This window comes from Eretmochelys imbricata, chromosome 6 (assembly GCF_965152235.1).
Source record: "Eretmochelys imbricata isolate rEreImb1 chromosome 6, rEreImb1.hap1, whole genome shotgun sequence".
Lineage (NCBI taxonomy): Eukaryota > Metazoa > Chordata > Testudines > Cheloniidae > Eretmochelys > Eretmochelys imbricata.
The window spans coordinates 110846457-110860689 of NC_135577.1; positions in this window are offsets into that span (position 1 = coordinate 110846457).

A 14233-nucleotide genomic window follows, 5' to 3' on the forward strand; every position below is an offset into this window, starting at 1 on the left:
CGTTAGAGCCTACAAGTCCACTCAGTCCTACTTCTTGTTCAGCCAATTGCTCAGACAAACAAGTTTGTTTACATTTGCAGGAGATAATGCTGCCCACTTCTTGTTTACAATGACATCTGAAAGTGAGAACAGGCATTCACATGGAACTGTTATAGCCAGCATTGCAAGACATTTACGTGCCAGATGCGCTAAAGATTCATATGTCCCTTCATCTTCAACCACCATTCCAGAGGACATGCATCCATGCTGATGACAGGTTCTGCTCGATAACAATCCAAAGCAGCACAAACCAATGCATGTTCACTTTCATCATCTGTGTCAGATGCCACCAGCAGAAGGTTGATTTTTCATTTTTGATGGTTCAGGTGCTGTAGTTTCCGCATCAGAATGTTGCTCTTTTAAGACATCTGAAAGCATGTGCCACCCGCTGTCCTGATCAGATTTTGGAAGGCACTTCAGATTCCTAAACTTTGGGTCGAGTGCTGTAGCTATCTTTAGAAATCTCACATTGGTACCTTCTTTGCGTTTTGCCATATCTGCAGTGAAAGTGTTCTTAAAATGAACGTGTGCTGGGTCATCATCCGAGACTGCTATAACATGAAATATGGCAGAATGCAGGTAAAACAGAGCAGGAGACATACTATTCTTCCCCAAGGAGTTCAGTCAAAATTTAATTAACGCATTTTTTTTTAACTAGTGTCATCAGCATGGAAGCATCTCCTCTGGAATGGTGGCTGAAGCATGAAGGGGCATACGAATGTTTAGCATATCTGGCACGTAAATACCTTACAATTCCGGCTACAAAAGTGCCATGCGAATGCCTGGTCTCACTTTCAGGTGACACTGTAAATAAGAAGCCAGCAGTATTATCTCCCATAAATGTAAACAAACTTGTTTCTCTTAGCGATTGGCTGAAGAAGTAGAACTGAGTGGACTTGTAGGCTCTAAAGTTTTACATTGTTTTATTTTCTACATTTGTAAATTGCACTTTCACAATAAAGAGATTGCACTACAGTACTTGTATGAGGTGAATTGAAAAATACTATTTCTTTTGCTTATTTTTACAGTGCAAATATTTGCAATAAAAATAATCTAAATTGAGCACTGTACACTTTTTATTCTGTGTTGCAATACAAATCAATATATTTGAAAATGTAGAAAAAAATCCAAAAATATTTAGTAAATTTCAATTGGTATTCTATTGTTTAACAGTGTGATTAAAACTGTGATTAATTGCAATTAATTTTTTTAATCATGATTTTTTTTAGTTAATCACGTTAATTAACTGCAATTAATTGACAGCCCTATTGAAAACTCATAATTTGCTTGTCATTATTGTCCTGGTAAAATATGTGGCAACAGTGTACATAAAGTTCCAAACTGAGGTTGGCGAAGAGGCTTTTCTTAAACAAAGGAATGTGTGCTCTTTTGCATTTAAGCAATAAACAGAATCATCAAGCAGGAAGGGGAAACAAAGGAAGCTCAAACAGGTGAGGAAAAAGCAGCAGGGAACATCCTTCCCCATTGGCTTTGTGTTTCCTGATAGCGAGCTGGAAATGTTTTTTCAAGAGGAGAACTGGAGCAGGAGGGATAAACAGGAGGGACAAACACCTCAAGGCACCCCTCTCCCTGCCCATCGCATTCACCACACTTGAAGTGAAAAAGGAAGCATTAGCTGGATTCTGAGAGAAGGGGTCTTGATCCAAGAAGTTTGTTCAGTAAGATTACTAAAAGCAGGTGGTAAGAAAACTGCTTTGAATTTAACATAATTTGTTAAGTTAGGCAGCAGTTGCATTTTATCTTTTTCTTCTAACCAATTCTGACTTTTATGCCTCATTACTTGTACTCACTTAAAATCTATCTCTTTGCAGTTAATAAATTTGTTTTATTGTTTTATCTAATCCAGTTTGCTTGAATTGAAGTGTCTGGAAACTCCATTTGAAGTGGCAAGTTGTGTGCATATTATTTCTATTGAAGAAATAATGGAGTTAATATAACTTGTATTGTCCAGGAGAAGGCTGGGCAGTATAGGACATACATTTCTGGGGGGAAATCTAAGACTTGGAGTGTGTTGGGGTCACCCTGCAGTATAACCCAGGCTGGTGAGAGTCAGAGTGTAACCCAAGTGTAGCTGGCAGGCTGCAGTTTCATACAAACATTCGGTTGTGGCCTGCATGCTAGAAGGCTCTCTGTGAGTGGACCAGATGCGACCTCCTTCAGCATGGCATGATAAGGTACACAAGGTTGCACGGCAAGGGTGGCACAGCTGCTCATTAATCTAGATTGTTCCCAGGTATATCACAATTCTTTAACTTGTTCTTTCCATATTCTAGTTTGTGTTCCTTCCCCCTTGTTGTTAATATTAATAGTGTTAAGGAACTGGTCACACTTAACTTTTTTAGCAAAGATTGAAGCAAACTAGGCATTAAATACCTTGGCCTTCTTGGTGTTGTCTGTTATTAGCTCTCCTTCCCAGCTAAGTAGTGGGACTACACTTTCCTTCATCTTTCTCTGGTTTCTAACATATTTAAAGAACCTCTTCTTATTGCATTTTATGTCCTTTTACAGGTGTAACTCATTTCGTGCATGAGCCATTTTGATTTTGTCTCTACATTCTTGTGCTATTTTGTTGTACTCATCTTAGCAATTCATCCATGTTTTCACTTTTTGTAGGATTCCTTTTCATTTCCAGGTCATTAAAGAGCTCCTGATGCAGTCATATTGGCCTCTTTCCATTCTTGCTATGTTTCCTTCACATCAGGATAGTTTGATGTTGTGCCTTTAATATTGTCTCTCTCCCGAATTCTTTTTTTCCTTAGATTTTCTTCCCATAGGACCTTATCTACCAGTTCTCTGAAAAACAGTTCTATGTTAAAACCTGCTGTTTTGAAGTCCATTGTCCTTATTTTGCTGCTCTCTCATTCCTTTCTTTAAAATCCTGAATCTATCATTTCATGATCACTTTCATCGAAGTTGCCTTCCACCTTCATTTTGGTAACCAATTCCACTCCATTAGTCAGAATTGAGTCTAAAATGGCTGCCTCCGGATTACTTCCTCCAACTTCTTTTCCTTTAGCAATCCTCAGCAATAATTGGTACATGGTCTCCTTACTGACTTTAACCAGTCATGAAGGGCATGGGGATTTATCTTCCAAGTGGTGGGATGCAGCTTTCAAGCAAATCCTACATTTCAGTAAATGAAAGTGGCTTGAAAACCCAGTAGTAAAAGTGGTTTCTCCCCCTTTAATCCTCTGCTCACTGAAGCATCTACGTCTGTCCAGATCTGACCTGTGAAAGAAAATGAGTGGTTTCCACTGAGAATCTCTCAATTGTATTATTGAGCCTGGCAAATCAGAGCGCCCACAGCTCAGAATGGTCAGGTTCTACTAGTCTGGATGTCACAGATACTACTGCTGAGGAAAAGAAAAATATCTTTTTCTCATGTGTAGCATAAAAATACCAACATCCTGTGTGGTGTGATGGACTAAATTCTCAGTGAACCTTTGTGATCCAGCCATCTCCCTTGCTGCTTCATCAGTTGCACGCCACGTTGACCTGTTAAGGGGAATAGGGACATCTTGATGCCTTTCCATGTAGAGTCAATGGTCATGGATAGCAAAGGCTACAATATTCCAAGAGTGGCCCAGTAGCTGATTAGTTATAAAGCCCTGCGTCATTCTGGAAAGTCATAAGTAAATTGTAGCTCATGTGGAGGTTTAAAAACTTCCTATTCTTAGCATTAAAAACAAAAATCTACTTTTATTGGACTCTTGAGGTGCAGCTGACCTTTCCTGGAAAATGTTGAAAAGAATTTTATTTCAAAACGCTCAGATTTATGCTTTACATGTCTTCTGAATCTTTTCTCCTTAAGAGCTCACCTGCTGTTGCTGATAAATTATCCCCCTACATAACAGTGTAATCTTCATGATGGGCCCAATCCTGTGAAATGCTGAGCACCCAATTTCCACTGTGTTCAGCACCAACCATGATTTGACCCTTTCTGACATAATTTTTAAATTAATCAGTTTCGATGTCACAAACTGAGAATCATAATTTCCGGTGGGTAATAAACAGGAGCACATGGACTGTTTAAAAAAGATACTTTCAAAGAAAATATCGATAACAGAAATGGGGAAAGGGAAATATGGATAATATGATCCAGGAGAATTGTTATTGAGTTGTATTTTTCAGATTTTTTTTTTTTTTTTTGGTGAGGCTTCAGAAGGTCTGTTTAGAAAGCAGTGCCTCTGCATTTTTTTATACCCAAAGTCCCACTTGATATTTATTATATGGGTACTGCAAAAATCAGATGTCTTGCCTGAAATCTCAGGTTTCAATTAATAAGGATATTTTTTCAGATACACAAAAAGAGTGACAGGATTATAGACCCAAATTGTTTGGTATTTTAAGAATCTGACAGGCTCAGCACCATGTGCCATTCTAGCCTCCCAGTGTATCCTCCGTGGTTAAAATTCTTAAGCACTTTAAATTCTTTTGGTCAGTATTTTTTTTTCTTTCAGGGAAGACAAATAGTAGCACATTCCAAGTAACCATTTACAGTGTACAGAAAATTACAAGATACTAAGATCACCTCTTTGAAGGTGTTTCCAAGGTTTAGATAACCAAACAAATTTGTTCTTTTAACTGTTTAAATCTAGAATGTACTTACTGTATTCCAACTTAAATGAAAGACAACAATAGAAACACAGTAAACAATATGGGTCAGATCCTACAGTGGGAATTTTGCCTGAGTAAGGATGGCAGGGTCAGGCCCTAAATTATGACAATTTAGCAAGCCATTCCAATGGAATCAGCTATGAAACAATACATAGGATGTTTATTTCTAGTTGTCCTCAGTGAAACTTTAGAATCACAGTACTCGTGGTGCCTCAAGAACAACAAAATAATTCAAATTCCAATAATCTAAAATTACAATGGACAATTTGCAAACAGCCAGGATAATAAGACCCCTCAAGTCAGATTTGGGTATCTGAATGAGATGGGGAACATGAGAGCAATCTGGAGAAGCGGGTCACTTTCCCAAAGTGTGGTCACTTCCCAAACAAAGTCTACCTTCGAGACTTTATTTCAATAAATTCTTCAGATAATCAATTTTAGGCTAAATCTGATTATAGTATGTATAAATCAATTTACAAATGGATGGATAAAATCTATAGTCTCGTGTGGAAATTCCATCGGATGAATGCTCAGACTATTCATTTTGCTGTTCCATACTAGGAATAATCTGGTTCTAAAAACATATTTGTGTTGTACCACTTGTGCACCAATTGTGTGGATTGTTTGCATTTTTCTTGGGAAGGATATAAAAGCCAGTAAGAAGAATATGCTTTTAAATCAGTTCTACCTCTCGGTTGCTGCATTTGTCCTCCTTTAACGCTGATTATGATTCAAATTTCTTTCTAAATATTAACAAGAATCCTGACTAATAACTCATCGTCTTACCTGATTTATTTCATGCTACTGAGGGAAGGGGAACAAACCAGAGAATAAAAACATACAACATTAAAGGTTAGATTTTCAAAGCTAGACTTATAATTGCACAAATATATTTGTATACCCACACAGTCAGGCACCTAATGGCCAGGTGTGATTGCAAGTACATACACACTGTGGGATTGGTGCCAAAATGCATGCAAATACCTGGATGCAGTTGTATGCACCTACCTTTTTATTGATAACATTTCCAAAAATGAGATTGAACAGCCCCTAGCACATCATGATGGGGGCCTGTAAATACAACCACAAATACATAGTGATTAATATAAACTACTAACACTTTATACAATTGTATAAATTCTGCACAATAACTGTGCCAAAAACAAGCATCAAAAATACTTTAAAAATCATAATGTACATGAACCTCAAGTCATTCTGTGGCGCACACAAAGAGTGAAATCTGAGATTAACAATAAATGGGAGCCTTGTTTCAGCAGGGGGTTGCAGACTGCTTAAACCCCCCCAGAGGGATCCAAGGGGATCTTTTGAAAATTAAGGTTATAGAGCTATCAGGTAGAAAAGGGGTATTTGTCTCTATCTGCCCCACCAATGCACTGAACTCAGTCTCCTCCTCCAGAAGCAGAGCTTCCTCTGCTGATTTATGGGAGGCACTAAACTAGGGGTGGGCAAACTTTTTGCCCTGAGGGCCACATCTGGGTATGGAAATTGTATCGCAGGCCACGAATGCTCATGAAATTGGGTGTTGGGGTGTAGGAGGGGATGAGGGCTCCAGGTGGGGTGTAGGCTGGGGGGGCAGAAATGAGGAGTTCAGGGTGCAGGAGAACCCTCCAGGCTGGAGAAGAGGGTTGGGGTGCGGGTGGGGGGGGTGAGGGCTTTGGCTGGGGGTGTGGGCTCTGGGGTGTAGAAGGGTTGAACCGAGGGGTTCGGAAAGTGGGAGGGGTTCAGAGGGCAGCCAATGGGAGCGGTGGGAGCAGCACTTGGGGTGGGGGCAGTGTGTGGATCCCCCATCTGCCCCTACATGTAGGAGCCGGAGGGGGTGGACATGCTGCTGCTTCTGGGAGCCACGTGAAGCCACAGCACACGTGCAGCGGGGCAAGCCCTGGACCCCGCTCCTCGGCAGGAGCTTGAGGGCCAGATTAAAATGTCTGAAGGCCCGGATGCAGCCCCCGGGCCATAGTTTGCTCACCTCTGGACTAACCCTCATGCTATCAAATCAAGAGAGAGCAGCAATGAAATAGATGGACTAAGAACTGCATAAGCACTAAAAAGTGTCTGACAATTTAAAAAAAAATAATGGTGCTTGTTTTCAGCTTCTGGGGTTTTGGCAAGATCTCAGGTCCCTCAGCTCACTTTTGTATACACACTGGAATGATGGGCTTGATTTAGAGACAATAATCCCCTGAGTTTTTACTATCCTAATCCATTGAAGTGGGAATGGATATGATGCCAAAATCAAAGAGTCATGTCCAGAGCCAGTGGAAAACCACAGACACAAAAACATTATGGATTCCTCAGTTTTTCAGGCCTTTTGTAATTTTTGTTGCTACCCACTGCATCTAAGCTTCACAGTGTAATCAGTTTTCCACCCCAGTCTTGCAGAGAACTACCTCCAGCCCAACAGCAAAAATGCTGGCCTAAATCTTTCCATGGTGTTGTTTCATTAAAGTCACTGGAATTACATCAAGGATAGATTTGGTCTGTTAATTCTACCCACCAAACACTTCAATTCACTGTGATGAGGTATAAAAGGAAGAACACAGATGCTGGCTCTGTGCTATGCTAAGGCTGGACTGCTGAGGAACCCTCCCCCATGTTCTGCTGTCCCAACTGATTTCTGATTTCCAGTAAAGTCGATGGGAATTGCAGCTGTTTAAAAAATTTGCATCTCAAAATTTGGCCTTAATTCAGAGATCCCTCCATCCACCTGTGAAATGCACCCACCTCTGGGGTGAAACTTGGAACTAGTTTAATAGACTTGTTTAATAGAGGTAGGTGTGATGGGGTGCACCAACCCCTGCACTGGGCCAGTGGGGCCTGACCAATCACCAAGGACCCAGGAGACCACTCTCCCTTGACCCTGCTGCGCATGCTCCAGGTGGAAGGGACAGATAAAAGGAGGCAGTCCAGCTCGGTCTGGGCTGGCTGAGGAGGAGGAAGGACATGTACTGCAGGCTTCAGCAGAAGTGCCTGCAGCTCTCCAAGTGGTGGGAACTGCGGCCTGTACGACACTGTGGATGACCAGCTAGCTGTGGAGACTGACTGCAGTGCCGAGACTAGCAGTAGGAAGTAACCCAGGGAATGTATTAGAAGCTGATGTTTAACCCCTTACCTGGTAATTTCCTCACTTCATAGGGCCCTGGGTCAGAACCTGGTGGCGTAGGGGGGTGCAGGTTCCTCTACCCCCACCCCCTTACATTGCCACTAGGTTTGGCTACTGAGGGCTTGCTCTGCCCTGACCAGGGGCTACAGACTAATTGTTCCGCCCTGCCCAGAGGGTCAGAACCCCCAACTGCTATTGCCTGCCCCAGCCAGGAGGCTCAGGAGCCATAAACAGTTTACTCTGCTCTGCCTCACGCAGGGGCTACAGACTGATTGTTTGCTTGGCCCCACCAGGGGCTCTGAGCTTTCCTTATTGCAACTGCCTGAGCCCACAGGGAGTCACCCCAATTGCATGACAGCGTGTACCAGCCCTGCACTGGGCCAACAGGGGTGGGTCTGCTTGACATGCAGGGCCCCCTGTGACAGTAGAGCACAAAATGAAGCTGCAAGTAGGCAAAGTAGAATGTGGCCAAGACACAGTGGTTAACGCTTCTGCTCTTAGGAAAAGTACAACATGGTCTAGTGATCACGAGTTTTATATCTCATGTGCAGGATCATTTAAAAGACAAGGAAAAACATGTTGAAGAATAGGAGTCAGGGCTACTGCTCACAATAACTGCAAAGAACATCCAACCTCCCCACATTTTCCGCTAGATGGGTCTAGTCTTTAGACTACATGGCTGGTTTCTCCACCCTCTCTCCAGGACAAAAGTTTCAGGAAGAGAGCGAGAGAGCGAGAGAGACAGCTCTTTGGCCTCTGACTACTCTTGACATTTTTTCTCAGCAGACTGAGATTCAGTCAGCTGGTGAAGAACCCATCCCATTAGGCTGTCAGAGAGATACAATCTCCTGATATTATTCTCATGATCCATCACATGTGGTGACCAAGCAAGGATACTCCATACCTTCTAGATCTGAGTTGTACTTGTTTCAGTAGCACTACGTGAAACTGAATGCAGGTTAAATTGAACAAATGGAACTTTACTAAACCCTGTGGACTGCTCTGTCCATGTAGTTGAGTTGCATCCAGCCTAACTCTCCATGTTTCCAATTCCTCTAGTGTTCGCTCTATAGTAGTCCCTCCAGGGGTTCCCTGACTCCAGTCCTACTGACAGTGATACAGTGCTCCCTCAGTGATACAAGCAATGGTCTCTAGATTTACAACCTATGTAGGAGGCTGATGGAGCACCTGTGAGCCCCTTGGAAAATACGTACAATTCTCATAGCAATGTGTCTATGGCAAAAATCTACAACTTTTCATAATTGTTTGGGTTATTTCTGGTTTAGATTGCAGATGCTGGTGTGTGTTGTTCTGTATGCTTTAGTTCTTTTATCATTTTCATTATGTGTCTTTTCCATCTGCATTTCAGAGTGTTATGAAATTGTGAATATTTTATGGGAGAGTTACACTTTTTATTTTTTTTAAATGTTGTGGTTCTGATTCTGGTATTTGGTAACTTTTGCCCTTCATTTATTCTTTTGTATTTCCTTAAGGCAGCAAGCCATTTTTGTGGTGCTATCTGAGTTGTCTTGCCAGCAAAATTCTTCTTGCACGTTATACTGCATTGAAATGATTTTCACCACCCATTCAGTATTTGTAAAAAGCTAAGCTGACCAGCAACTGTATCCACAGAGCTAAATTTTTCCCTCAGTTATACCTGTGAGACCTCTATTTGTCTTCAATTTGCTACTGAAGGCAGAATTTGGCCCATGCTGTATAACATAGTTACATGTACACTATTATAGTGGTTAAGTACCTATATATAGTGCTGTTACTGTCTATAGATAAACAGGTATGATCTATTATTCAGTACAGAACAATGAGTTCAACAATATATTGTTAAGTAGGTATAACAAAATGTGATTATCAGTCACTGAAAAATGTTCCTGGTAAAGGGGCATGGTTAAATAGAACCAGACGTTTTGTTTGGGGATTTTTTCCCATGATTTTTAAAGGATTTTTCAGAATCTGATATAAATAGAAAATGTTTTCATAATTCTTTAAAATTTCAATCAAAGTCATTCCTATGAAATTTTATTATTCTCCTGCAGTGCTGAAAACTAAAACCCAACAGCACTGTGACAGTGTTAGAGAACCAAAAAGTGAAATGGTTTAGAAACAGATGGTGAAACTGACCAGTTTAGTTTAATTACATGACCTCAAGAGGAGTGAAAAAACAAATACCAGACAACATAAATGGTGAAAATAAGCAGTGTTTTAGTTCTAATAATCTATTATGGGACTGATACAAAACTCTGAAATCAGTGGAAAGACTCCTATTGACTTCAAGTGGGCTTTAGATCAAGATCTCTCTCTATTTTATTAAACCCTCAACTAAATATTTATTTATTTAGTCTGTCAGTCTTAGGTACTTTACAAGACCCTTATTACCATATCTAAGCACCTTACAATCTTTCATGTATTTATCCTCTCAACATCTGTATGCAGTAGGTAAGTATTAATATCCTCAGTGTACACAAGAGTAAATGAGACCCAGAGACACAAGGGACTTAGGATATATCTATGCAGCAATAAAAATCCCACTGCACTGAATTGCAAAACCCAATCAATTGACTCAGGTATATGAGGCTTGGGCTGTGGAGCTAAAAAAATCGATGTCAGGGCTTGGGCTGGCATCCAGCATCTGAAACCCACCCTCTCAGGGTTTCAGAGCCTGGGCTTCAGCCAGAGCCCGAATGTCTACACTGCAATTTTTAGCCCCGCTAGTCCAAGTCAGCTGACACAGCCAGCCAGTGCTGTGCTGTGGTCTTTTAATGCAGTGTAGATGTATGTTCCTTAGGCGTTCCAATGCTGACTGTCACAGCACCTAGAAAATCACAGGAAGAACACCACAATCCACATAGCCCAAGTTAGGCACCTAGGTTCCTATACAATAAATGGAGAGGGACAGGCATCTTAGACTGTAATCCACAAAGCCAGCACACTAAGCAGGGATACTGTATGCTAAGCCACTTCCCTTTCTGAGATAGGCACCTGGGTGCCTTGAGCGAGGTTGCAGAGACAAAGTGCCTATGTGGGGCAACCGTGCACATGCTTTAAGGCAACAATTTAGGTGCCAAGTTAGCTTAGGTGCCTACAGGATTAGGTGACAACTAAGCAGCAGTTTTGTAGATTGTAGTGGCCTTAAAATGAGAATAAGGTGCCCAAGGACCTTTATGGCTTGAACCCAGAGAGGCTAAGTGACTTTCCCAAGATAATTCAGGAAATCTGTGGCACAACAGAGCTAACTTAGGTTTCCCAGATAACGGGGTAGCACTCCTAGCCACTTGGTCATTTACCTCTATGCATTTCACCTATCACCCTTTGGATGCAAACAATTTTTTTTAAATCAATCAAATATATCAATGAAATGAGCAGCAGCAGTTCCCTAAGAAATCCATCTGACCCCACAGAAAACTTCTCCCCATTTTCCATACTGTAACCTTAATCAGTCCTTCCATCCTCCAGAAAAAGCTTTGGAAAACCCACATTTCTTACAGCTGATGGAGGGGTAGCTGACCCAAACATAAGCAGCACTGCAACCCTATGTGCCAGGTTACAATGCCTGGAGTGTGGAACTGGGCGCAGCCATGCAGAACAGGGCCCACCTCTATGGTGTGAGTGTGGGGCAGGCTTGCTTTCCACCTACCTCCCCCTCACTGCCCAGGGCCTCCCCTCTGCACTGGGCCTGCAACCCACCTAGAACCTTCTTATGTCCCACTGATGAGTCCTATCATTTGGGAAACATTGCACTAAGGCTCAGAGATAATGTGTGATAATTGTGTGATAATGAAGAGATGCTAATATCATTTAATTCAATACAAGACAAACTCAAGGCATTCAAACACACAATGGTTTTCCTCCCCTTATTTGCAAGTCACACACATTCTATTTAATTTATTTGGCAAACCAACTCTGGATTCTTTAGTTCCGTCTCAGGATTATGCTTCTAGGACAGATTTGTCTAGAGACTTCATATCTAATGCATACTGACACCTGACTAAATCCTACCTAAATACTCTGGACCACGTATACAGTTGTGGTGTTGAACCCATGGGTTCCCGTAAAGGAGGATTAACTCAGCCTGGAAAAATGCCTGAAAAGCCTTCAGATCTTCAGAAAAAAATTAAAACTAGTAAACGTCAGATTTGCATAAATCCCCAAATTGTGACAAAATTAAACGTTTCATCAATTGGGTATGCTGGAGCTGTGGCAGCTTAAATGGGGATATTAAGTATATTTTTTGGCACTGCCTTACAGCACAAAGAATTTCAACGGGAATTCCACTACACTTAAATGACATTAACATAGATGCATGCCCTGATCCAGTTAATTGTTTTCTAAGGCTTAAGGATCACGCAGCTCTTACTAACGGGCAATATGATCTATCCGTCTCAGTAATCGTATAGCTCTTAAAATGAAGAGGTTTTTTTCTCGTTTTAAAGAGTGATGGATTTCTTTTCTTGAGTGCATGAATTATTAGAAACATCTAATCCAGAGTATCCATCTCTTAGATGATTTCAGTAGTCTTCTTTAGAAGATAGATTCATCACTTAGTCACTCTACCCAGCGTACTAGAACCCCATTTTTGTTTCACGAGAAAGCAAATGCCAAAGCGTTGGTGTTTTATTGATTGATGTTTGGGGGGGGCTTTCCCACTAGTTTTATCCCCATGCTCAAGAGACTTCTCTCCCTCTTCAAGGAACAGTCTTCAGAGTACAATGAGCAAGATTTGGGGCCCGTCTGCCACTAAGCAACAGAAGCCTGTTCAAGAGAAGGGCAGTCAGTGCTTACAGAGTACTTGTCTGATCCTCTTCCTCCAGGAAATAGCATTCCCTGAGAAAGGAAAAGTAACATTTAGGGGAAGTGGTTTGGAAGTAGCCATAGAGAGCAAGTTCCTGGCCCCCTTTCTATCAGGCTACAGTGGCCTTTGGGGGAAGGTGGGCAGACCTGAACAGGCAATATTTGGGGATACCAGTACTGTGGGCACAGGCTCCTTGGCTCATTTCCCCAGACAAATCCAGTTTGGAGCAAGGAGAGCAAGTGCAGCCTTCCACAAATGGTGAGCAGAAATCAGGGACACTCCTTATCACAAAGTTATGGACAAAAGGAAGGCTAATGAACACTGATTGCTTTCAGGAAGTAGGGCTGAGGCATTGGAGCTGGCTCCTCCTCTCCCAAAGAGAACTGCAGTGCTGTAATGCCAGATTTTCTTTGCTGGTGCCAGCTTTCTCTGGCTGTCAGTGCTGGCCTTTTCCCACTGTCCACAGTGGAAGTTATTGCTTATGCCCAACATGCTATCACTGCCTGAAGAGGTAATCATTTACTTTTTGGTCACATGACCAAGTTTCAACCAATAAAATTTGTTAAAGTGCATTTCCACATACATGCTGAATGTCAAGTAGGAATTTGCCACCTGTGTTAAATGAATTATGGGATACTAGTCTCCAGTCTATGAAAAAGTTTTCTTTTTGAGCTTGGACACATCTGTATAACAAAAGCAATAGATTATTTGATTTTTACCTTTGTTTGCCATTACTGTTCCTGATCCTACTTCCATAAAATCAAAGTCAAAACTCCCATTGACTTCAGTAGCGCAGGATTGAATCCTAAATGTGCAACTAGTATAAGAGGCTGTTGTATAGTCAGTAGGAGGCCATTTGACCAATGACAGTATTTTTACCAAATGATATCATTAACATAAATGAGAGGGTTCAGCTGAAAGGATTTAAAATGAAAACATAATTTTTATCAATTCTTCCTACTTTCATCCCTACCCATCTCAGATCTCCTCGCACAAACAGTGAATTACTTACACAGCTGCGGCTAGTACAGAGTGGGTTTGGAATAACCATGCCATTCCATGGCTCAGTCAGAAGCATGCTTTGGATAAAAAATTCAGAGAATGGCTCAAATTCCATACATGGATTTTTTTTCCCCAAAAAATAAAAACCATCTTCCACCTTAGTGCAAAAAAAAATGAATAATATGCCAAAGTGGGAAAGTAAACAGTTATGGGGTGTAAGAAAGGGTTAGAAAACATGCAAGCTACTGCTCCATGACATCTGACCTAGCCAGAACAGTGGAACGAATAACCCAGTGTCTGTATGAAACCAGGACTTGGATGAGGGCTCAGCTGGTTTTGGATTATTCCAAACAAGATTGAGAACATGTTGGTGGGACAGGGAAGAGTAGCCAGAAGAATTGGAGGAATTTATGTCTGTACTTCTGACTGAAAGAATGTGACTTCCATTTGTAACACCGGCATGCAATCTAGGTATGTGAAGCAGTGCACTACCTCCTTAAGGGACAAGCTGAAGCCTATACCTGGGACAGTCTGGGGTGTAATCAAGGAGGCCCTGCCCCACCCTATGGCTGGGCTATATAAACAGGAAGAGGAACAGAAGCTAGCTGAGCAAGAGAGGGGAGTAGAAT